General features: G+C 44.9%; 1 protein-coding gene across 1 annotated transcript in view; it reads left to right on the forward strand.

Moving 5' to 3' along the window:
• The window catches only part of LOC126163065 (BMP-binding endothelial regulator protein), a 703,775-nt gene that overhangs the window by 431,611 nt on the left and 246,565 nt on the right, over positions 1 to 25,599 (forward strand). The gene's annotated exons all lie outside the window — the stretch shown is intronic.

The raw sequence follows: 25,599 nt of genomic DNA on the forward strand, positions 1-25,599 counted from the left end.
TGGCGTAATGCGTTGTGTGAAGGCAATCTAACTTTATGGATGGAGTGCGTGCGTGCAGAAAGCAATTTAGCGACGCAATCGGATCGCAGCGGACGAAAGCAGAATGAGCGCGGCACGGCAATAAAAATTTATCAGCGGCGGCCATTCTGCGGACGGGGGAGGAAGACCGCTGCAATATCGCTGATGAAAAGGCGTACCGCCCACAGTGCAGCAGCACCGGGCAGGCCATTGTTTTCCCTCGGGGACAGATACGCTCCGGAATTGGATTGCCGTGTTCATCTGCGTTTTGCATCAGAGATCCCATACAAGTCGTAACCGACTGTGCGGTTAGACGCTCGCTGTTTAAAGGGACCGTATTCTTTAACCAGCCTTGCGGTGACGAGCACTACGTTTACACATCGTAATCATCGTCATTATCATCACGATCATCATCCTCTTTTTTATCGTCATCGCCAACAGCATCACCACCACAGTTTGTTAGATGAAGGACCCTTCTACGTTGTCTCTGTCTCTTCTTATATATACAGAGTGTCTCTCCTGAGAGTAGTCAGCCGCATTTTCCCCGGTGTTTCAGCAGGATACTATTTTTGCGTTTTGTAGCTGGTGTCACGCCAAACGAATAGCACTCATCGCGTCTTTCATGCGACGCCCAACGTCGTCGAAAAGTGTCGGTTTGTTTCCGGTTACAAACAAAATTACTGTCAAACTGGAGTTTTACGTGCCCACTCTATAGAGGTGTCTAGTGCGATATTCGTTACAGCTATGAGTGTTAACAGGGACAGTACAGCTCGAAGAACAGCCAGTGCTACAGCAGCGGTAAGACCGCACTGACCGCCACCGCCATGCATAGGAACCGGAAAAATTCACATGTTGCGATTAATGCGAAATAGACGCGAATTCTGCCTCAAAATGCGAAAATGTGATATTTCTTGATAGACGCTGTTTCGTTGCCAGTTGTGTCCAGATAAGCTATTTATCAGAGCTAGTTTGAATTAGCTTTATTTTCTGCAGACAAAATCGGCAACGTAAGCAGTTACTGGCGGAGCCAGTTTGGAAACATAATGTGCGCAAGAACCTACGTGCAAAATAAAGTGTACGACCGCAACAGTGTAAAATGCTCTCAATGATCTGGTGCCCCGCCAATTACTGTCGACCGTTGAATGGTCTGTTTAAGATACACGTCGCTTAATACAATGGTAGTACACAGCCATGGGACTTAACAAAAAAAAAATGGTTCAAATGGCTCTGAGCACTGTGGGACTTAACTGCTGTGGTCATCAGTACCCTAGAACTTAGAACTACTTAAACCTAACTAACCTAAGGACATCACATACATCCATGCCCGAGGCAGGATTCGAACCTGCGACGTTGCGGTCGCGCGGTTCCAGATTGTAGCGCCTAGAACCGCTCGGCCACTCCGGCCGGCTGGGACTTAACATTTTACAAGAAAGAAACCCGTACGTTAGTTTGTTAGCTAAGGCTCACTACGTCGTTAACAAATTTCTTCTAGCTTCAATATGCAATTGCGTGATAGCCGTCCCCGAATGCTTTGTGTTGTGCGTTCCTTTTTTTCTTTTCTTATTTTGAAAAAAGTGAAGTGACTAATCCTGGTCCATCATGGATTTCGATTCCCTCTGAGCCAAAGTGATTGGAAAACGACATCTGTAAAGTTTTTCGACAGCGCCGAAATTCTTCCCCTAACTTTAAAATCTAATTGCCGGACATTCGGTTCTACGTTTACGCTAAGTGCCTTGTCAGTTTTATCTGCAGCGCTGTAAAACATGGGTCGTGGAGCTATTAATGAACATGAAAGGTCGAAATTCGTAGCCTGCAGATATTTTTACTCTTCAAGTTTGGCGGGAAAAGACAAATAATGTCCAGAAATACCTTATCTCGGAGACGCATTCACTTCACTGGCGGAAAAATTATGATGCTTTTCGACAGAACAATCATTTTTAATAGCTTAAATACAGTCAAACTAAGAAAACAAAGGCCATTTCGGAAGAAAAAGGTGCTGCATTTTTGCAAACATTCCAGTCAAAAAGTTCCCAATCAGCACTTTTTTTAACAGTCAGTATCAAAGAACTAATAATTTGTTTGTCTTAACTCATGTAGCTTGACAACCTTCTAAATTTGTGCATTTAATCATTTACAAACAAAGAAAATAGATGCGTATTTCGACAAAAATGTACTAAAATTTTGCAAAAAATAGATGCGAGTTTTGCCAAAAATAGATGCTACATTTATCTATCCATAGCCCATGCAGAAGCGCTATTCGGTCGCTGCTGTAGTACTCTCTGTTCTTCGTGTTTTGTTGTCCCCGTTAATACAAATCAATAAACTGAATAACGCGCTAGACTAATTTGGGACACCTCTACCGAATATCCATGTAAGATTCCGATTTAAAAATCATTTTGTTTGTAACAGAGACAAACCGATGCTTTTCGTTATGCTGGACGTCGTATGAAAGACGTAATAAGCAGGGTTTACTTGGTCTGACTCCAGCTACACGTTGCAAAAATAAAATTACAAAGACCTGCCGAAACATCAAAAAATGGTTCAAATGGCTCTGAGCACTATGGGACTCAACATCTTAGGTCATAAGTCCCCTAGAACTTAGAACTACTTAAACCTAACTAACCTAAGGACATCACACACACCCATGCCCGAGGCAGGATTCGAACCTGCGACCGTAGCAGTCCCGCGGTTCCGGACTGCAGCGCCAGAACCGCTCAGCCACCGCGGCCGGCCGAAACATCAGAAAAATGCGCCTGACGACCCATAGGCGGGACACCGGATATATCGATCCAGAAAAGAAGTTCCCTCGTCTATTCGTCTGGCTGTGTGTCCTATACGCCTCCACCATACACTGTGAGATCAAAAGTTTCTGGACACCTGGATGAAAAATTCTTTCAAGTTTGTGGCGCCTTCCATCGGTAATGAGGGAATTCAATATGGTGTTGGCCCATCCTTAGCCTTGATGACAGCTTCCACTCTCACAGGCATACGTACAATTATGTGCTGGAAGGTTTCTTGGAGAATGGCAGCCCTTTCTTCACGGAGTGCTGCACCGAGGGGAGTTACCGACGTCGGTCGGTGAGGCCTGGCACGAAGTCTTCGTTCCAAAACATCCCAAAGGTGTTCTGTAAGATTCAGGCCAGGACTCTGTGCAGGCCAGTCCATTACAGGGCTGTTACTGTCGTGTAACCACTCCGCCACAGTCCGTGCATTATGGACAGTTGCTCGATCGTGTTGAAAGATGTAATTGCCATTCTCGAATTGCTATTCAACAGTGGGAAGCAAGAAGGTGCTTAAAACATCAATGTAGGCCTGTGCTGTGATAGTTGGCCGTGCTGTTCTAGGCGCTTCAGTCTGGAACCGCGTGACCGCTACGGTCGCAGGTTCGAATCCTGCCTCGGGCATGGATGTGTGTGATGTCCTTAGGTTAGTTAGGTTTAAGTAGTTCTAAGTTCTAGGGGACTGATGACCACAGATGTTAAGTCCCATAGCGCTCAGAGCCATTTGAACCATTTTTTTTGCTGTGATAGTGTCACGTAAAACAACAAGGGGTGTAAGCTCCCTCCATGAAAAACACGACCACACCATAACACCACCACCTCCGAATTTTCCTGTTGGCTCTACGCACGCTGGCAGATGACTTACACTGGGCGTTCGCCATACCTACAACCTGCCATCGGATCGCCACATTGTGTACCGTGATTCGTCACTCCACACAACGGTTTTCCACTGTTCAATCGTCTAATGTTTATGCTCCTACAACCAAGCGAGGCGTCATTTGGCATTTACCGGCGTGATGTGTGGCTTATGGCCGACCGGAGTGGCCGTGCGGTTCTAGGCGCTACAGTCTGGAGCCGAGCGACCGCTACGGTCGCAAGTTCGAATCCAGTCTCGGGCATGGATGTGTGTGATGTCCTTAGGTTAGTTAGGTTTAATTAGTTCTAAGTTCAAGGCGACTGATGACCACAGCAGTTAAGTCCCATAATGCTCAGAGCCATTTGAACCTTTTTTTTTTTGTGGCTTACGAACAGCCGCTCGACCATGAAATCGAAGTTTTCTCACCTCCCGCCTAACTGTCAAATGGTTCAAATGGCTCTGATCACTATGGGACTCAACTGCTGTGGTCAAAAGTCCCCTAGAACTTAGAACTACTTAAACCTAACTAACCCTAGAACATCACACACATCCATGCCCGAGGCAGGATTCGAACCTGCGACCGTAGCGGTCGTGCGGTTCCAGACTGTAGGGCCTTTAACCCGCCTAACTGTCATAGTACCTGAAGTGGATCCTGATGCAGTTTGGAATTCCTGTGTAATGGTCTGGATAGATGTCTGCCTGTTACACATTACGACCCTCTTCAACTGTCGGCGATCTCTGTCAATCAACAGAAGAGGTCGGGCTGTACGCTTTTGTGCTGTACGTGTCCCTTCACGTTTTCACTTCACTATCACATCGGAAACAGTGTACTTAGGGAAGGATGGGGAAGGAAGTCGGCCGTGCCCTTTCAGAGAACCGTCGTCCTCCCGCATGCGAGTCCAGTGTGCTAACAACTGAGCCACCTCGCTCGATATATCCGCTAGAAAACGGCTCTAGAGCAAAAATTTATCAATAGTTTAAATAAACATTATGGTATGGAAATAGACAGTCTCGGTAGAAATAACGTCATCTTTGAATAAATTTGGAATAACTGAGGAAGCGAGTCGAGGAGACGTTACACAGTTCTTGTTTTCATCTAAGCATGTCTTTGATACCGACCAGCCGTTTCCCCTCCCAACACGCCTCATCTGTCCACACTCCTTCATGCTTCTGTAGATGATCGCTAGAAAAGAAACATTTTGTCTGAAAGTATCACGGCTAACTAAAAGATTGTTTACGCCTCTGGCATAAACGCGTCGCTGACACGGGGCCGGACAAAGAGGGCCCGGCGCTGCCCCAGCGACGCGTCGCCTCAGCGTCAGTCGTCGCGACGCCCCCCCCCCCAACCCCCCCCCCCCCCCCCCGCTCCTCCCTGCCGCCTGTTTACGCCCGCGTTCGCTGCTGTCGGCGGCTCGGGGCGCCCAGCAGCGCCACGTGGCTGACCGCCAAACCACTCGCGCTCCGACACGTCAGCATCCAAAGTGACTCGTCCGCTCCAGCACACCTCGCACCACCTGAAGGAGACGGACGACTGTGTCGGTCGTCGAAACACACCTAGTGACGTCACGAAGTTCGCGTCGCGCAGCGGCCTCCGGGCAACACCGACTCGAAGGAAGGCCTCGGCGATTGTTCGTGAAGTCACGTCAGCTTGGCACGGCGAACGCCAGGTCTGTTGCAGGCATACTCGTAATGGTGGTGTCTCCCTCCCTGACACAGGAAAATGTGAAACTATTGGCGGTAGTTGACCAACACACATTCTTCTGATAGATTTCTGCAATCAATTAATTGTGCAATTAATTACACTCCTTAAGAAATAGTGTACTCCTGAACTTAAATTTCCACGTGTTTTAAGGATTGACATACAAAAACAACTTCATGGTCCAGCAGCAACAGAATTCGTGCTTCTTTACCTTATTTGTAAATCTGAGGAAGTTATGTTTGTATTGGGTTGCTTTTACAAGAAACTGTGAACATATTGGTGCTCTTCTTTAGGTATCTTAGTTGACTATGGGGTGAGGAGCACTGAATGTTAATGAAATAGCTTGCGATTGTACCCGTTGGGGGAGGTGGTGGGGGAAAGAAGAAGAGGCAAAAGAGAGATACTTGTTTTATCAAATAAATTTTTTTTATCTTATAAAGTTTCTCCTTTCAGTTGCAAGAGGGGAATATTTACATTTTCTAATGCACATGTTTAAAAAAGTTTAAGCTCAGCAGTATTTTCGATGTATGAAGCTATTTTGTTTCCTGTTTAGAATTCCTTTCGTTGAAAACGACTTTAATATAATGACTAGCAACAGTTGGACATTTACACATGTAAATTAGTTCACATTTCCAGCGACGATGTCAAACGAAAATAAGTAAAAGAAACGAGTTAATTATAAGGGGTTTGGGGTAAGTTTCGATAGCAAAATGGATCAACTAAATATAGTTACTTGAGTGTAAAATTTCCGAAGCTTGCAATGGGCGTCTTCTCACACTGATCTACGTTTGTTTCGACAGGATTCAGTAATACAGAACTATGATCTTCATTTGTAGCTTTAAGTAGTAAGAAAATCTTTCATCTACATAAAACTGCAGAATCCAAAACAATAACAAACATTTTGTCAAAAAATAAGAGATTTATAGTGATAAGCACGCCCAGGCGTTTCTGCCTGCAACAGACCTGGCGTTCGCCGTGCCTAGCTGACGTGACGTCACGAACAAGCGCCGAGGCCTTCCTTCGAGTCGGTGTTGCTGTGACCCGCTAGCGGCTCTGCTACGCGGCCGAGCAGTCGACGCGGACGGGCAGGAGACAAGGCGCAGAATCGCGGCCCGCGGTGAGTCGGCGCGGAAGCAGACCGCGCGCCGTGTTGACTCAGGTGCGCCGGCCGGCTAATTAGGCGCCGCGTCTTGACTAAATATGCCTAATAGCCGGCGGTCAACAGCTGCCGGAACGCGGACGTGTTGACTCTGCTGTGGACACGGCAGCTGCCGGCTGCTCTCCGGGGTGACCGCCACTCTGCTCTCTACCGACACGGCGTGTGGCCGAATCTCGTCTCTGTGGCAGAGTCAACGAGCTCTGTGACACTCGAGCCGGAGGTACCGGGTTTTCTCGGTAACACAAGCACAATCAGACAAAAAAACTGACCGTCCCCTGGAGGCACCGTGTAACACCGCCTCTGCCGTTAGTAGCAGCCTCCTTTCTGGGATGGAGAGAGTCCACAAGTTTCATCAGGGATGCCACATCCGGCTGAAGTCACCAATGATCGCCGCGCGGGATTAGTCGAGCGGTCTTAGGCGCTGCAGTCATGGACTGTGCGGCTGGTCCCGGCGGAGGTTCGAGTCCTCCCTCGGGCATGGGTGTGTGTGTTTGTCCTTAGGATAATTTAGGTTAAGTAGTGTGTAAGCTTAGCGACTGATGACCTTAGCAGTTAAGTACCATAAGATTTCACACACATTTGACCATTTTTTACCATTAATGATCATCAGACTCCACAGAGCTACCAAATTGCGGGGAAGTTGACGCCTGTGTTTACTCTCTGTTCCAAATAGGCACAGACATTTTCTGCGGCATTAAGATCGGGTTCATTAGCAGACCAGTCAACGTGCGGTAGGGTGCGTGATTGTCCATCAAACAGGTGTTCATCTGACAGGAGTTTTTGTGTTCAGCCACATAAACACAGCTGTTATGTTGGAACACGGGGATATCCATAGCACACTCATCTGCATATACATCTGCAAATTTACTCTGAAAACCACTATGAAATGCTTGGTGAATGACGCTTAGCATAATACCAGATGTTGGACCTCTTCCCGTTTCAAGTTCTTGTTTAATGTTCACGGTCACCAGAATGGCTGTGGGCAAGTCATATACGAAGAACAGCCCCAAAACATCATAAAACCAAATCCTGCAACCGAATCCTGCCTCAAAAGCCTCCACACGCTGCACGTTAAATGCCTTATTACACAGACAGTGCATTCGACTCCTTGAGTCGTTTGAAAATAGCAAAACGGCGACTGGTCGGACCACAGCACACCCCCTCCACACCTACGACAGCCGGCCGGTGTGGTCGAGCGCTTCAGTCTGGAACCACGCGACCGCTACGGTCGCAGGTTCGAATCCTCCCTCGGGCATGGATGTGTGTGATGTCCTTAGGTTAGTTAGGTTTAAGTAGTTGTGAGTTCTAGGGGGGGTCTACCCGTGGTCTAGGGGTAGCGTCTTTGATTCATAATCAACACGTCTTCGGTCCCGGGTTCGATCCCCGCCACTGCCTAAATTTTGATAAATAATCAGCATTGGCGGCAGAAGACTTCCGACATAAGAAGTCAGCCTCATTCTGCCAACGGCCTTGTCAAAGAGGGCGGAGGAGCGGATAGAGGTTCAGGGCACTCTCTTGTCCTAGGGGTGGGAAATTGCCCCTAAAGGCGGAAGAATCACCAATGATCAACGACATGAGGATGCAGAAGGCAATGGAAAGCACTGCATTAAAGACACGTAACGTGTATCCACAGGACATGTGGCCTGTAATTGACGAAGTGTCATGATGATCTCTCCATTGGCAAACGATTCCGGAATAGTCCCCCATTCGGATCTCTGGGAGGGGACTGCCAAGGGGGAGGTTTCCATGAGAAAAAGATTGAATAATCAACGAAAGGATAACGTTCTACGAGTCGGGGCGTGGAATGTCAGAAGCTTGAACGTGGTAGGGAAACTAGAAAATCTGAAAAGGGAAATGCAAAGGCTCAATCTAGATATAGTAGGGGTCAGTGAAGTGAAGTGGAAGGAAGACAAGGATTTCTGGTCAGATGAGTATCGGGTAATACCAACAGCAGCAGAAAATGGTATAACAGGCGTAGGATTCGTTATGAATAGGAAGGTAGGGCAGAGGGTGTGTTACTGTGAACAGTTCAGTGATCGGGTTGTTCTAATCAGAATCGACAGCAGACCAACACCGACAACGATAGTTCAGGTATACATGCCGACGTCGCAAGCTGAAGATGAACAGATAGAGAAAGTGTATGAGGATATTGAAAGGGTAATGCAGTATGTAAAGGGGGACGAAAATCTAATAGTCATGGGCGACTGGAATGCAGTTGTAGGGGAAGGAGTAGAAGAAAAGGTTACAGGAGAATATGGGCTTGGGACTAGGAATGAAAGAGGAGAAAGACTAATTGAGTTCTGTAACAAGTTTCAGCTAGTAATAGCGAATACCCTGTTCAGGAATCACAAGAGGAGGAGGTATACTTGGAAAAGGCCGGGAGATACGGGAAGATTTCAATTAGATTACATCATGGTCAGACAGACATTCCGAAATCAGATACTGGATTGTAAGGCGTATCCAGGAGCAGATATAGACTCAGATCACAATATAGTAGTGATGAAGAGTAGGTTGAAGTTCAAGACATTAGTCAGGAAGAATCAATACGCAAAGAAGTGGGATGATTATATGATAGCGGAACAAACACTGGTAGCAGTTACTTCTGTAAAATACCTGGGAGTATGCGTGCGGAACGATTTGAAGTGGAATGATCATATAAAATTAATTGTTGGTAAGGCGGGTACCAGGTTGAGATTCATTGGGAGAGTCCTTAGAAAATGTAGTCCATCAACAAAGGAGGTGGCTTACAAAACACTCGTTCGACCTATACTTGAGTATTGCTCATCAGTGTGGGATCCGTACCAGATCGGGTTGACGGAGGAGATAGAGAAGATTCAAAGAAGAGCGGCGCGTTTCGTCACAGGGTTATTTGGTAACCGTGATAGCTTTACGGAGATGTTTAACAAACTCAAGTGGCAGACTCTGCAAGAGAGGCGCTCTGCATCGCGGTGTAGCTTGCTGTCCAGGTTTCGAGAGGGTGCTTTTCTGGATGAGGTATCGAATATATTGCTTCCCCCTACTTACACCTCTCGAGGAGATCACGAAAGTAAAATTAGAGAGATTAGAGCGCGCACAGAGGCATTCAGACAGTCGTTCTTCCCGCTAACCATACGCGACTGGAACAGGAAAGGGAGGTAATGACAGTGGCACGTAAAGTGCCCTCCGCCACACACCGTTGGGTGGCTTGCGGAGTATAAATGTAGATGTAGATGTAGATACGGAAGTACTAAGGAATGACGAGATACGTTTGAATTTCTCTAACGCTATAGATACAGCAATAAGGAATAGCGCAGTAGGCAGTACTGTTGAAGAGGAATGGACATCTTTAAAAAGGGCCATCACGGAAGTTGGGAAGGAAAACATAGGTACAAAGAAGGTAGCTGCGAAGAAACCATGGGTAACAGAAGAAATACTTCAGGTGATTGATGAAAGGAGGAAGTACAAACATGTTCCGGGAAAATCAGGAATACAGAAATACAAGTCGCTGAGCAATGAAATAAATAGGAAGTGCAGGGTAGCTAAGACGAAATGGCTGCAGGAAAAATGTGAAGACATCGAAAAAGATATGATTGACGGAAGGACAGAATCAGCATACAGGAAAGTCAAAACAACCTTTGGTGACATTAAAAGCAACGGTGGTAACATTAAGAGTGCAACGGGAATTCCACTGTTAAATGCAGAGGAGAGAGCAGATAGGTGGAAAGAATACATTGAAAGCTTCTATTAAGGTGACGATTTGTCTGATGTGATAGAAGAAGAAACAGGAGTCGATTTAGAAGAGATAGGGGATCCAGTATTAGAATCGGAATTTAAAAGAGCTTTGGAGGACTTACGGTCAAATAAGGCAGAAGGTATAGATAACATTCCATCAGAATTTCTAAAATCATTGGGGGAAGTGGCAACAAAATGACTATTCACGTTGGTGTGTAGAATATATGAGTCTGGCGATATACCATCTGACTTTCGGAAAAGCATCATCCACACAATTCCGAAGACGGCAAGAGCTGACAAGTGCGAGAATTATCGCACAATCAGCTTAACAGCTCATGCATCGAAGCTGCTTACAAGAATAATATACAGAAGAATGGAAAAGAAAATTGAGAATGCGCTAGGTGACGATCAGTTTGGCTTTACGAAAAGTAAAGGGACGAGAGAGGCAATTCTGACGTTACGGCTAATAATGGAGGCAAGGCTAAAGAAAAATCAAGACACTTTAATAGAATTTGTCGACCTGGAAAAAGCGTTCGACAATATAAAATGGTGCAAGCTCTTCGAGATTCTGAAAAAAGTAGGGGTAAGCTATAGGGAGAGACGGGTCATATACAATATGTACAACAACCAAGAGGGAATAATAAGAGTGGACGATCAAGAACGAAGTGCTCGTATTAAGAAGGGTGTAAGACAAGGCTGTAGCCTTTCGCCCCTACTCTTCAATCAGTACATCGAGGAAGCAATGATGGAAATAAAAGAAAGGTTCAGGAGTGGAATTAAAATACAAGGTGAAAGGATATCAATGATACGATTCGCTGATGACATTGCTATCCTGAGTGAAAGTGAAGAAGAATTAAATGATCTGCTGAACGGAAAGAACAGTCTAATGAGTACAGAGTATGATTTGAGAGTAAATCGGAGAAAGACGAAGGTAATGAGAAGTAGTAGAAATGAGAACAGCGAGAAACTTAACATCAGAATTGATGGTCACGAAGTCAATGAAGTTAAGGAATTCTGCTACCTAAGCAGTAAAATAACCAATGACGGACGGAGCAAGGAGGACATCAAAGGCAGACTCGCTATGGCAAAAAAGGCATTTCTGGCCAAGAGAAGTCTACTAATATCAAATACCGGCCTTAATTTGAGGAAGAAATTTCTGAGGATGTACGTCTGGAGTACAGCATTGTATGGTAGTGAAACATGGACTGTGGGAAAACCGGAACAGAAGAGAATCGAAGCATTTGAGATGTGGTGCTATAGACGAATGTTGAAAATTAGGTGTACTGATAAGGTAAGGAATGAGGAGGTTCTACGCAGAATCGGAGAGGAAAGGAATATGTGAAAAACACTGATAAGGGACAGGATGATAGGACATCTGCTAAGACATGAGGGAATGACTTCCATGGTACTAGAGGGAGCTTTAGAGGGCAAAAACTGTAGAGGAAGACAGAGATTGGAATACGTCAAGCAAATATTTGAGGACGCAGGTTGCAAGTGCTACTCTGAGATGAAGAGGTTAGCACAGGAAAGGACTTCGTGGCGGGCTGCATCAAACCAATCAATAGACTGATGACCAAAAAATAGTTCTAGGGGACTGATGACCTCAGATGTTAAGTCCCATAGTGCTCAGAGCCATTTCACACCTATGAGCCTTTCAACTGCCATCCATGTCCCGTTTCTGTGTTGTTTGCCCCACTGAAGACCTCCGGACGCGAACCACTGCTCTTGTGTTGTTTTTCACGGTTTTGGATGCGATACCATTCCTTGTAGTAGAACTATGAACGTGAACTGCTGGTGTTTTTCATGGGTGCGGATGCGATACCATTCCTTGTAGTAGAACTGTGAACCTGAGCCGCTGGTGTTGTGCTGTTTTTCATGGCTGCGGATCCGATACCATTCCTCGTAGTCGTTTTGGATAGTCCGTGACGGTACTCCAACAAATGTGTCAACTTGATACACGATGTGGTCTGGGTCATGGCCTAACACGTTAGCTCGTTTCTTCCAGTCTGTTATGTCCCTAAGGCGTCTCATCTTATTGCGCTCATCCCGTACAACTCACACGCACATCACTTCACTTTCGTGGCTTACGTCAGCGATGTAGCGTCGCATGACAATCTGCTTCCAGTGCTGCACTGTCTACAGAGCTTCGAAGCGAACATTCTGCCCTGGCTTAGTATTTTGTCCGCTGACTTACCATTCACTTTTATTTTAGGGCTGCAAGATCCATTGCCTGGTGGAATGTTTATTACCTGGTGGAATCTTTGTCAAGCTTGGAGCTGGTGGACCTCTCTTTCCCTGATCTACCTAAAGTGGTCTGTAGTCCAAATCCGCTGGGCTGGCTTCGGGGCGAGCGATTTTCCCACGACGGTGGTGTTTTTCAGCACCGGTTGCAGACACATCCGCGGAAAGCACAACTTTCTAGAGGCGTCTTGGAAGCGAGAGCAGGAGATGGCGAATGAGAACACCTCTGCCGCTGAGGCTAATGGTTTGGAGAGTAGAATGTTTAAACATTTTTGCTAGTTGAGAGAATCTAGCAGGATCGAAGGATTAGCCGACAGACCTCCCAGGTGGAGAAGGCAACTATCGGGCCCTGTGGGACGGAGATTTTGTTAAAACGTCACTAGGCAGTAATTGTTTGTGATCAACCAAGTTTGGTTTGCAATACAGAAAGCATAAAGGAATTCGCAAGTGTGTTTCTGTTTCGCGCTTTGGAACGCGATTAGCCATTTCCTGATTTTCTAGGCAATGCTTGCGATTTACTGAGGTCGTGGATTCATTAATAGCTGAATGTGATTTTTTAATGAATGAGATAAACTTGGCAAGATTTAATTGAGTCCAATAAATTTGTTTCTGTAAAAACTTGAAGTGCGATGACGTTGTCTGACTTTCCACCTGACAATTTTCAATATACACCCTGTTTTGTCTCTGTGAATTTTTTTCTGCGGTAGTTGCAAGGGGCGAGTGGCGAGTGTGTTGCCTCTCTGAATGCCGTCGGAAAGCCACAGGGCAGTCCACATTCGGATTTGTAGTTCCCGCAAGTTGACGTCTTGCGAGTCAAAGCAAGGCTGGTGAGGTGACTCCCTTTTGTTTAAGGAGGGGGGAAGGGAGGGGAAGGAGGGCGGTCATCAAACTTTTATCTTTGTGTCAGAGAAACACTAGCAGGTGACGTCCGCAATTATTTGCTGACAGGCTTACACTCCATAGCACTGGCGTCGTTTTGCAGTAGAATTTTAGAATATATTCCCTGTTCGGACATAGTTATTTCGAAGTAAACGCTGTATTGAGACATAGTCAGCACGGGTACAGAAAATATCGTTCCTGTGCAACACAACTATTCTTTATTCATACGTAGTAATGAGTGTTATCGACTCCATATTTCTAGATACGATTCCTCACAAGAGGCACCAACCAAATTGCGCGCGTATGGAATGTTCTCACTTCTGCAACTGGGTCCGTGATTTCCCGTCGTACTAACTGACAGAAAAACATCAATTAAAACAGAATTGATAGCTGATGCCTTCCAAGGAAGTGTGATAGGTTCTCTGCTGTTCCTAATCCACGTAAACTATTTAGGAGACAATCTGAGCAGCCGTCTTATATTGTTTGCAGATGATGCTTTCATTACCGTCTTGTACATTCATCAAATAATTGAAACCAATTACAAAGTTACTTAGACACGACATGTGAATGGTACACAAAGTGCCAGTTATCCCTAAATAACGAAAAATGTGAAGTCATACACATGATTAATAAATGAAATTCGTGAGATTTCTGTTCACGATAAATCACACAAATCTAAACGCTGTCAATCCAGCTAAATACACAGGGATTACAATTACGAACTACTTAAATTGGAACGATCTCATAGATAATATTGCAGGGAAGGTACTCCAAAGACTGCGTTTTATTGGCAGAACACTTAGAAGATGCAATAGATCCATTGAAGAGACTGCCTGCGCTACGCTTGTCGGTCCTATGCCAGAGTATTACTATGCGGCATGAGGTCTTTACCTAATACGATTGACTGAGGGCATCTAAAAAGTCCAGAGAAGTGCAGGACAGAGTGTGTGTATCATACAAGAGTTGGGGCGGCAATCATTAAAAGAAAGACATTTTCGTTGCGGCGATACATTTTCACGAACTTTAATCACCAACTTTCTGCTCTGATTGCGAAAATATTTTACTGTCGCGGAGATACACAGGCAGAAATGATCATCGTAATAAAATAAGAGAAATCAGAGCTTGTACGGAAAGATTTAATTGTTCATTTCCCCACGCACAGTTCGAGAGTGGAACGGTAGTGAAATAGGTGAGTGTCACTTAGATGTCGATGTAGAATGTGCTCGTATTCCAGTGTGTGTGTTCCCTACAAATAGAGCCATCTACGACTCCTTGTGGTACCATGCAACTTATTTCGTGTTGTCATGGAACAACGCTTATCTTTAATTACATTTATCATGAAAATAAAACCTAATATTATTCGTCTCTTGCAAGTGAATGTTCATTTTGTTTTTAACCAAACATGTTATATATTAATAGAAACAGTCTCAAAATGCTGTCAGTAGTTCCTGAGATCAGTCTCCACATGCAAAGAGAAAAATGCGGCAGGAGCTTTAATTTGTAAGATACACACATACACACGCGTATTGTTATGAAACATGTAATGCTTCCTGGCACCACATTTAACGTACCTTACTATTTGCAATTATAAGATGTGCTTTTTGGTTTGATTTTGTGTTTCTTATTCTTGCGTGTGTACAAGAAGGACACGTACGGGTTTTCAATTGATTGTACGACACAGTTATACGAGTACATTTCACCGTGCGATACTTTCTTTCTGCACATTGAATACGACTTTTTGCATGTCCGTCTCTCCTATCTCGTATATGTGGTGTCTGTTCTTTCAGATAAATCCACATGCGAGGTCTGTTCAAAAAGTTCCGGAACGTTAGTAATCTCACGCCAATGGTGTGTTGGAGCGAAATGCGGTTAGTATCACTGCACACGCCTGTGTTTACATGTGTAACTGCCGAATGTTTCACTGTTGTATCTCTGTTAGTTATTGTTCAGTGGTACTCAATAGTAGAACGTTGTGTCGTACCATTTGCGAACTTCGTGATGGCGGGGTTAGAGGAACAACGCGTTGTAACCTCCCCCTCACTTATCGACCTTAATGACAGTGAAAAATTAAACCGCGTGTACCTAATGGAAATTTGGGAAAAGCAATCGTCACCGAGGTTAATTTGTCGGTAAAGAGGGAGGAAAGGGTTACATCTAAATGAAAGGAAGAATGCTAATGAAACTGGTGGAAATTAATTTAGAAAAAGGGGTAAAGTTAATAAAGAAAGTAAATGTGCGGCCGTTACGTTAACAATCAACTAGCGGTAATTAGATATTTGAGATTTGGGGGAAATTACGGTCCCCAGTCCTAAGGACAATTACTATAGTAACTGAAAAAGAAAGATTATTACACATATAATTAGCACTAGAAGCGTGGCAACTGAATGTTGACAAGTGTAGTGTGAAAACTGAAAGTTTGTCAGAAGTAATAAATTTCGCTACACTCTGACTTAATTTAGCAAAAGAATTAATAAAACCGGAAAATCGAAAGTTAATTTAGTGACTGAAGTTAATAGTGAGCTTTCTTTCTGAAGCACATCGAAATTCAGTAAAATACGGTTAGTCTTGGACTACCTCAACAATCATTTCAAAAGCTACTTGAATCTACGCAATTTAGAAATAAGAGATTTAACTTTGAACTTGAATTAAATGATTCTGAACAATTAACAATAGTAAAATTTAGTACGTACCAAGCTGAGCTGCAGTCACAGGTAAGCTAAAATACGGTAACAAAACTCGCACTCTTAATTTGTGCTTGTGTAATCTGAATATTGTAGCCAGCTATGAATACTTTAACTGAACTTTGACATTAAAGTAGTGAAGTGGAATGATGCTGGCGTTTGAATTTCAACGACACTCGGGTTCATTCCGGAAAAGGAAGGGACCCTGCTTGGTAATGCAATTGGGACAATGAGCAACAAACGTTCATGCTAAGTTGCTGTAATTTTGTGATGCAACAATTTTAAAAGTTTGAAAAGCTGAGGGCTGCCATACAGTTCTAAAACTTTACGTGCTTCCAGTCTTCCTTGTTGGTTGATTGAAGGTTTGAAGCCGTCGATCGAGGAGGTGGCGACAGTCACTCATTGTCGGCCGTCGCTGTTGCAGAAGCTGGATGTTGGCGCGCCTCCTTCTCGACACGGTCACCGGGCGAAACGGGCTCTTGATGTGCGCCAGCTAATGCTTCCCGTCAGCGACACCATGTCAGGAACTATCATCGCAAGTCGAGCGCAATTACATGCTGCCAAACCCCGAAAGCGCGGCAACTCGCGGGAGCTTCACGCAACACACCTGCTCCACTAGCTACTCCAGCCAGACTCCCTCTGCTCAGCCCGCGCTCCACGCGGCAGAGTTAACACTCCCAAAGATCCTACACACTTTGATTCTTCACACGACCTATCGACGTAATCGTTCGATAGCACTTTTCCCTAGGCAAGACCCAGCGTAAAAATACAAATAATATTTACGAAACAAACCAATTATACATCGACATAAATGCATAAATATATATATATACAAATAGTAAAACAATTATAATATACGAAGACACAGAAATGTTATATATTCAGGTAACAAAAATAAGGAAAACAAATTTATAGTACAATAGATGGAAATAGGAGGATATGCATTTCCGGCGTTACAGAGTCTGCATTAAATTTTGCGTGAAACTTACGAAAACCGTTACAGAGACATACCATGTGATGCAGGAAGCTTACGGTGATGAGTGCTCATGCTGTTTTACGAATGGTTCACCAGGTTTAAAAATGACCGTAATTTAAAGGTGACTCTCGTTTAGGACGCACTTCGACGTTTACCGACGACGCTGATGTCAGGAATGTCAACGTAATAGTGCGCGCCAATCGAAGACTGACTGCCCGTGAGATTGCAGAAGAATGTAACATTTCAGTCGGATCATGTCATGAAATCCTGACACAGCATATCGGAATGCATCGTGTTGCCGCGAAGTTCGCCCAATTTCTCATTTGTGAAGACCAGAAAGACCTTCGCCTCGCAATCTGTGAAGAGATTTTGTATCGCGCAAATGATAACGAGACGTTCCTTAAGAGAATCATAATTGGTGATCAGATGTGAGTCTACGGTTTTAATATTGGGATCAAAGTTCAATCTTCATAATTTGTCGTAAAATGTTCTCCAAGACCAAAAATGCTCGTGAGGTCAGGTCAAATGTCAAAGCCATACTGGTAGTTTTAAATGGCTTTGAAAGATTAGTTCATCGTGAAATCGTGCCATGGAGACAAACTATTAATCGATGGTACTATCGGGACGTGTTGAACGACTGCGATAAAATGTGAGAAGGAAACGATCCGAAATGTGGCGAGACAATTCATGGCTCTAGCATCGAGATAACACACAAGCACATTCATTACTGCTGTTGCGTGACTGTTGGTGCAAAGAACGAAATAACTGTGCTGCGTCATCCTCCGTACTCTCCACACCTGTTCCTGCGGATTTTTTTTATTTTCAGAGTTGAAAACTCCATTGAAAGGACGAAGATTAGCAACGATTGGCGAGATAAAAGAAAATTCTCGAATGACGCTTCGCGCGACCCAGCAGGAGACGTACCAACACTGCTTCCGGAAGTGGAAACGGCGTTGGGAGCGGTGCATCAATTGTGGAGGAGAGTATTTCGAAGGAGACCATCCACAATAAGTAAAAGATAAGCGTAGAAAAATTTTGCGGACGTATTTCCGGAATCCGGATACAGATCTCGTATGAAATTAAGACAATGACAGCCAGTCACCTCGTAAGTGTGCAAGTCCGTACAGGATAACTGTTCAGCATTTCCACCCGGAATTTGCGAGTGTAAGTCGGACCTTCCTTGATCCGCCTTGGTGGGTCGTGTCGTCGGATTTTCTCCTACCTGTGCGCGGTGCAGCTCTCGTAAATGTCGTCCCATGCAGATTCTTCATTGGCGCATTGGATGTCTCAGTCGGTGGTTCTTACCTGAAATTGCTGTCGATCAACTTTGGGGTATCTATTTACTCGAAATTAACATTCAGAATGCCGTAATATCACTTTTATTCCTATTAGATCAATAATGAAACACTCATGTCACGAACTACTCGTAACCGAGAGAATGGCTACCATCGAACAAGACAGGAAGAGCTCTTAACGCCGACTGCTGACTTTCGCGCGCAGTCCGTATATCTTACTAGTTTCGTCGCAGTTCGTGGATTTCCGATCAAGTTCGTACTTACTAAGATATGCATTTGTTAATGAACGGGTGTGAATTTTAACGAGGCATAATTATGATAAATAGTTTTAAACATCCAGAGGGGTTGGGTTGGTTTGTTTGGGGGAAGAGACCTAACAGCGAGGTCATCGGTCTCATCGGATTAGGGAAGGACGGGGAAGGAAGACTGCCGTTCCCTTTTCGAAGGAACCATCCCGGGATTTGCCTGGAGCGATTTAGGAAAATCAGGGAAAACCTAAATCAGGATGGCCAGACGCGGGATTGAACCGTCGTCCTCCCGAAAGCGAGAAACATCCAGAGGCTCCTCCTAGTATTCATGTTGTCATAAGTTACTTTAATTATTAAATATAAATAAACAACATCGGTGACTTTGGCGCCAAGATGGCGGTACTCCCCGTCATGTTTATTCCTCAGGCTGACGCTTGTTGCTACGGTCCAGCGCCGAGCCCCACCCCACTACGCGCGACATACGGTCGCTTCGCCACCTAGCCAGCCGGCGTGGGAAATGCTCTCCGACTCATGGCCGGCTACGGACTACAGCACTTCCTAACTACCGTGAATACATCAATAAGAGACCATAATTTATTAAAATGGTAAAAATGTCTTCCTCACGTAAGAGGCACATTGCAAGTGCAAGAAATGAGGGTAATGAGCAGGGACATTACACCAGTAGTGGTATAATTTGAGAATCTGGGTCTGACAGGTGGCGTGCTGAGGCGCCGTTCTGGTGACCACTGCATCCGGATGGTGCAGGGGTCAGCGCAACTGCCTAGTACGGCAGGAGATGCGGCCCGGCTCAAATTTTCAACTTGCCCATCGATATAAATCACTGTCCACTGACAGCTAATCTCTTTAATTCCTCCACGTCTTATCTGGCAAGGACACCAAACTCGTGTCTGCCGGCCGCGGTGGTCTAGCGGTTCAGGCGCTCAGTCCGGAACCGCGCGACTGCTACGGTCGCAGGTTCGAATCCTGCCTCGGGCATGGATGTTTGTGATGTCCTTAGGTTAGTTAGGTTTAAGTAGTTTAAGTTCTAGGGGACTGATGACCACAGATGTTAAGTCCCATAGTGCTCAGAGCCATTTGAACCAAACTCGTGTCCTGGTCCAGCTTCAGCCTGCCAAGAAGTCTGAAACCAGAGTACGCTCCTTTGCAGAAGGTAAGATTCGTTCTATCGTCCAGTGTGCTGGAATAATTGAAGGACAGCAGTGACTTTGGCCCGGCGACGACCACCCAGGCTAGCTGCAGTCCCGCGACCCGTCATCCAGTATTCGTCGCAGGGCGTCTGCGACTATGGCCGCCGGCGATAAAAAGCGGTCGCTGGCGCCGGCGTCTGCAGCGACCGATATGGCGTCGCACCTGAGGCGCATGCGCGACCGGCTGCGGGCGCGTGCCGCCGGCGGGTAGCCTAGGCTAGCCTGCCTGCTCTAGTCTAGACCGCGCCAGCCGGCCGTTGCCTTGTACGGCGCACGCAGCACGCGACGCCCGCCGGGCGCCACGGCTTCCGCCGCCGCCGCTGGCGCCGCCACCTGTTACGGAAGCTTGGCGCCGACCTCCGCGGCCGGCCACCCGCTTCTTACCGACGCCGCTCAGCAGTCCGGCGCAGCGCTGGCGCCGCGCCATAACTGGGCATCCGCGACATCGGCACGTCCCACACTGTCGCGGGGGCCGTCGTTACCCCTCGGCACGGTGCGCGTCGTAAATCTCTCCAGGGAAACACAAAGGCCCCACACAAAGGGCTCCATACCGTAGTGGGAAGGTCAGCGGCTAGTGCCACACCAGAGGCCAAAGGGGAGTAGCTGGCGACGGGGGTCGACTCTCGCCTTGTTGCCGACCATCAAACTCGGCAGAAATTTACAGGTCTGCGTGGACGCGGATATCCTCACAAGGGAAACACACCATCGCAACCCCCCACCCACAGATTTAGTGATAGCCCATCAGAAACTGAACACAGATCAGGCATCAAAACAGGAAGGTGTAGTATCCTCGTTGTCACTGTAGAGTCTTGAACCATAGGAAGCAAGGGAGAGGATGTTGTTATGGGTGGCCGATATCCTCTTTCTACAACACACTTAATGGCTCAGTTGTACTACGGCTGGTTCGCCGCATACACGCTGGTTGGTTACCATAGTCACTGATCAAGCTGGTTGCAGCTGGCCCCTAGACCACAGGGTTGCGATATTACTTCGTCCTAATATTCCCCATTGCGAATTTATGTAGTTTTTAGTTAGTAGTATTGCTCTATTTTTTGTATTTAAAATAATGTTCTGTCTCCAGTCGTAACTCCCTGACATTTAGTAAATCCTGTTTTTCATTATTTTTATTAATTAACGAACACGTAAGAGTCAGTGTTTATTTACTATAAATATACTGATATGAGTATTATTTCTCACATTTACACAATTTAAACTTATAAAAAAATTTGCGTTGTATTAACTTTCTTTGTCTTGTTAGAGTCAAGTCCGTACTACATTAGTCGGGTGACACCGTGTCTGGTAGCGAGAGTTTTCGTGTAGCCATGACCCTACACCTCAGCCAGTTGGCTGACAGGTGTCACAGAAATTTCCTTGTTCCTGAGTGAATGTTATAAATGATAGCTTGTTTACTTCCACTCATGGGCGATGCAACAATCATGCCAGACTGTCATGTTCCTGATATGAATTTACATCCACTCATGGGCAATGCAATTATCATTGCTGTCGATCGTTTGAACATACGAGGGTTGCCCAGAAAGTAAAGCACCGCATGTTTTTTTCTCAGCCGAAAATAATGCTACTAATGCAAAACGTTATGTGTATATTATTTGAAGTCTCCTCAGTAAGCGCGCCAAGTTTCCGTCACTTCCGACAGAAAGCGTTGCTGCAGGACAGTTTCAAAATGGCGTCTGTAGGTGATGTACGTTACAAGCAACGTGCCGTTATTGAATTTCTCACTGAAGAGAAACAAACTGTGGGGAATATTCAGAAACGTTTGCGCAAATTCTATGGAACATCTGCTGTCGACAGAAGTACAGTTAGTCGCTGGGCACGGAGGGTGAGGTCATCAGAAGGCGGTTCGGCGGAGCTCCACGTTTTGCGCGGTCGGGGAGACCATCCACGGCTGTCACACCTGACCCTCCCCCCCCCCCCCCCCTCGGACTTCCACTTGTCTGGGCCAATAAAGGATACCATTCGTGGGAAGGATTGGGACCAACAGGGCATACACGTCCTTGTTTCGCGCTGGAGGAACGCCATGGAATGGGATGGAGATTACGTGGAAAAGTAAGGTGTAGAGAAAAAACCGTTCTTTCGAGTGTGAAATTCTCATTATATTCAAGAAAGAATTCTTGAAGAAAAAATGTTGTGCATTACTGTCTGGGCAACTCTCGAATATGTGGCAAAATGGGCACTGTAACAACAATTAATTAGTGATTGACATTGTCAACGTACGTAACCAAATAAGATTTTCACTTTAGGTAAGGTACTTCATATTACTCAACATATATTTTTGCATTTTTTATTGTGTCACATTGTGATATTTTCCCGTTATGTCTATAGGATAGTGTGATATAGCTCTAAAAAATACGACGATGTGTAACAAATGTCACACATTGAAAAGTGTTTTTGATTGTTATGTATTGCACAATGGAAATTCAAGTATCGAATGTATTTTTTATTGTTCACCTTTTATACTCAATTTTCTCTATTTTTAGATGTGAAGATGGGTCGGTAATGAGCACAAATCGGTAATTTGTAAAGTAAATTCACGTAAAATTTTTATCCACACATGTTTTAAACCATCAAACTCATTACTTCAATATAAACCTCGTCATAACACTTACATATCTTGAGAAAAGGGCGGCAATAATTCGTCAGGATGTTGAGCTTTTGGTAAAGATAATGCACCAGACCAGTGAAAGGACTAACATGCACAACCACGTTACTCAAAAAACGGCAAAGAATTGCGCTTGATGTTCTTCTGTCATGAACGGGCTTACCTCAGTATGCATTTAGAAAATTATAGAAACTTAGATTTTTTTGTTCTATGTAAGTTCCGCCTCTTATGCAAAATACTGTTTTCTCGAATGAAATTTTCGCTCTGCAGTGGAGTGTGGGAGTGTGTACTGATATGAAACTTCCTGACGGATTAAAACTGTGTCGGACCGATGTAGGAAACGAGGTACTGGCGGAAGCGAAGCTGTGAGGAGGGGTCGTGAGTCGTGCTTGAGTAGCTCAGTAGCCACACAAGGTAGCCGCGTGGTCTGGGGCGCCTTGCCACAGTCCGCGCGGCTCCCCCCCCCCCACCCCCTATCTTTATTTATTTATTTTTATTTATTTATTTATTGTTCCGTGGGACCAAATTAAGGAGAAGTCTCCATGGTCATGGAACGAGACAATACATGAAATTATAACATGATATTAGAAACAGATAAAATGAAATATAAAAAAAAAACATATTCAGGTGACAAGTCGTAAGTTTAAATGAAGAAAATCAACAATGTAACACTGGAATTTGCTTAATTTTTTAGCTCTTCCAGGACCTCCTCGACAGAATAGAAGGAGTGAGCCATGAGGAAACTCTTCAGTTTAGACTTAAAAGAGTTTGGGCTACTGCTAAGATTTTTGAGTTCTTGTGGTAGCTTATTGAAAATGGATGCAGCAGAATACTGCACTCCTTTCTGCACAAGAGTCAAGGAAGTGCATTCTACATGCAGATTTGATTTCTGCCTAGTATTAACTGAGTGAAAGCTGCTAACTCTTGGGAATAGGCTAATATTGCTAACAACAAACGACATTAAAGAAAATATATACTGTGAGGGCAATGTCAGAATTCCCAGATTTTTGAATAGGGGTCGACAAGAGGTTCTCGAACTTACACCACATATAGCTCGAACAGCCCGTTTTTGAGCCAAAAATACCCTTTTTGAATCAGAAGAATTACCCCAAAAAATAATACCATACGACATAAGCGTATGAAAATATGCGAAGTAGACTACTTTTCGTGTTGAAGTGTCACTTATTTCAGATACTGTTCTAATGGTAAATAAAGCAGCATTTAGTTTCTGAACAAGATCCTGGACATGGGCTTTCCACAACTGCTTACTATCTATCCGAACGCCTAGGAATTTGAACTGTTACGTCTCGCTTATAATATGCCCATTCTGTCTGATCAAAATATCGGTTCTTGTTGAATTGTGAGTTAGAAACTGTAAAAACTGATTCTTACTGTGATTTAGCATCAAATTATTTTCCACAAGCCACGAACTTATTTCATGAACTACATTATTTGTTACTGTTTCAATATTACACACAAGATCCTTCACTATCATGCTAGTGTCATCAGCAAACAGAAATATTTTTGAATCACCTGTAATACTAGAAGGCATATCATTTATATAAATAAGAAACAGCAGTGGCCCCAGCACCGACCCTTGGGGAACGCCCCACTTAACAGTGCCCCATTGGGACTGAACATCACTACCACTCTCAATATTGTGGAGAATTACCCTCTGCTTTCTATTCTTAAAGTAAGAGGCGAACCAATTGTAAGCTACTCCCCTTACTCCATAATGGTCCAACTTCTGCAACTTCTGCATCTAACGTTCGGGTCCTCCCTCGGGCATGGGTGTGTGTGTTGTCCTTAGAGTAACTTAGGCTAAGTTAGATTAAATAGAGTGTAAGCCAAGGGACCGATGACCTCAGCAGTTTGGTCCCATCAGAACTCACCACAATTTAAAAATAAGCCGGCACGGTAGCTCAGCGTGTTCGGTCAGAGGGTCAGCTGCCGTCTGTAATAAAAAAAACTGAGTTTATGGATAAACAATGTACTTGAACAAGCGTCATGTGACGTCCACTCCGAACGAATAGAACGAACAAATTGGATTAAAAAAAAAAAAAGGCGGTAGAGCACTTGATTGCGAAACGGGTTAGTTCAGAGTTCGAGGCCCGGTGTGGCACACAGTTTTAATCCACCAGGAAGTTTCACTGTTTTTCATATGGCCCAAACATGTTTCAACACCGCTGTCCCATGCTCAGTGGGTTTTCTTTATTCAAATCTGTGAAATGTAACATATGTTAACTGATACTTAATATACGAAACTTAAAGCTAAAGACCGTGTTCGTTTGTCGGTGTCATTGCCTTAATTTAACATTATAACGTTATGCAGGACGCTCTGTACACCATCGTGTACTGATATTTCGTGACCTGTAACTTAATGACGTTAATGTGAATTTCGTTGACTATTTAAAATATCATTTTATATCTGAACTTAATTTCGTTTTGTGAAGACATTTCGCGACTACATTTGCTATTACTTACGTTAGCTTTGGCAACTTCTTTTTGATCTGCTGTCTCCCTCAATCGTTTAAGAGGAATATTGCAGATAGAACGACCGATTATGTCCTTTTTCCTATTTCTTCTGGGTGTGTGCTCCGTCTGTAATGGCCTACATGTCGCCGCCACGTCCACCCGCAGCTCCCCTATTTCTTCTTTGTTACGTCAGTGGCATTTTTCATTTTCATCGGGTGATCATCCGAGGTAAGTTCTTAGAAAGAGAACGGATGTAAAGTCGCTTTCAAACTGAAGTAAATTCTTTCGGAGAATCCAGTGGCACGTCTAGAATTTGACAAATTTTTCCAACATCAAACAACAACGTGAAATAAAACTGCTGCTCAAAGGCGAACTCCATTAGTAGCGATGTGGTGACTTTGCTCAGAAGATGTCCGACTTAAAAACGGATGCTGCGGTCGACGACAAAGCAGTGCTCTCCTCCGAAGAAGAAGAAGAAGGAGGAGAACAAAACAAGTGGAGTGGGCCCTCCAGCCTCTGCCTCTGCCTCTGCGTCTGCGCCGCTCGCAGTAAATCCGCCGCTAGCGCCGCCGTTCGCCGCGGACAATGGGCCGTTGGCCCACTTCATAGGGACCGGTCGCCGGCGGGACGATATGCTTTTTGCTGTTGACGAGCAATAAAAGCGCGGTCGGAGCAGGAAGTCTGGGTAAACTTTTGCGTCACACTCAGAAACTCGCGGCGGGCGGCCCGCCGTGGCTGACGGAGAGGGCCAACTTC

Source organism: Schistocerca cancellata, chromosome 2 (assembly GCF_023864275.1).
Source record: "Schistocerca cancellata isolate TAMUIC-IGC-003103 chromosome 2, iqSchCanc2.1, whole genome shotgun sequence".
NCBI classification, from domain to species: Eukaryota; Metazoa; Arthropoda; class Insecta; order Orthoptera; family Acrididae; genus Schistocerca; species Schistocerca cancellata.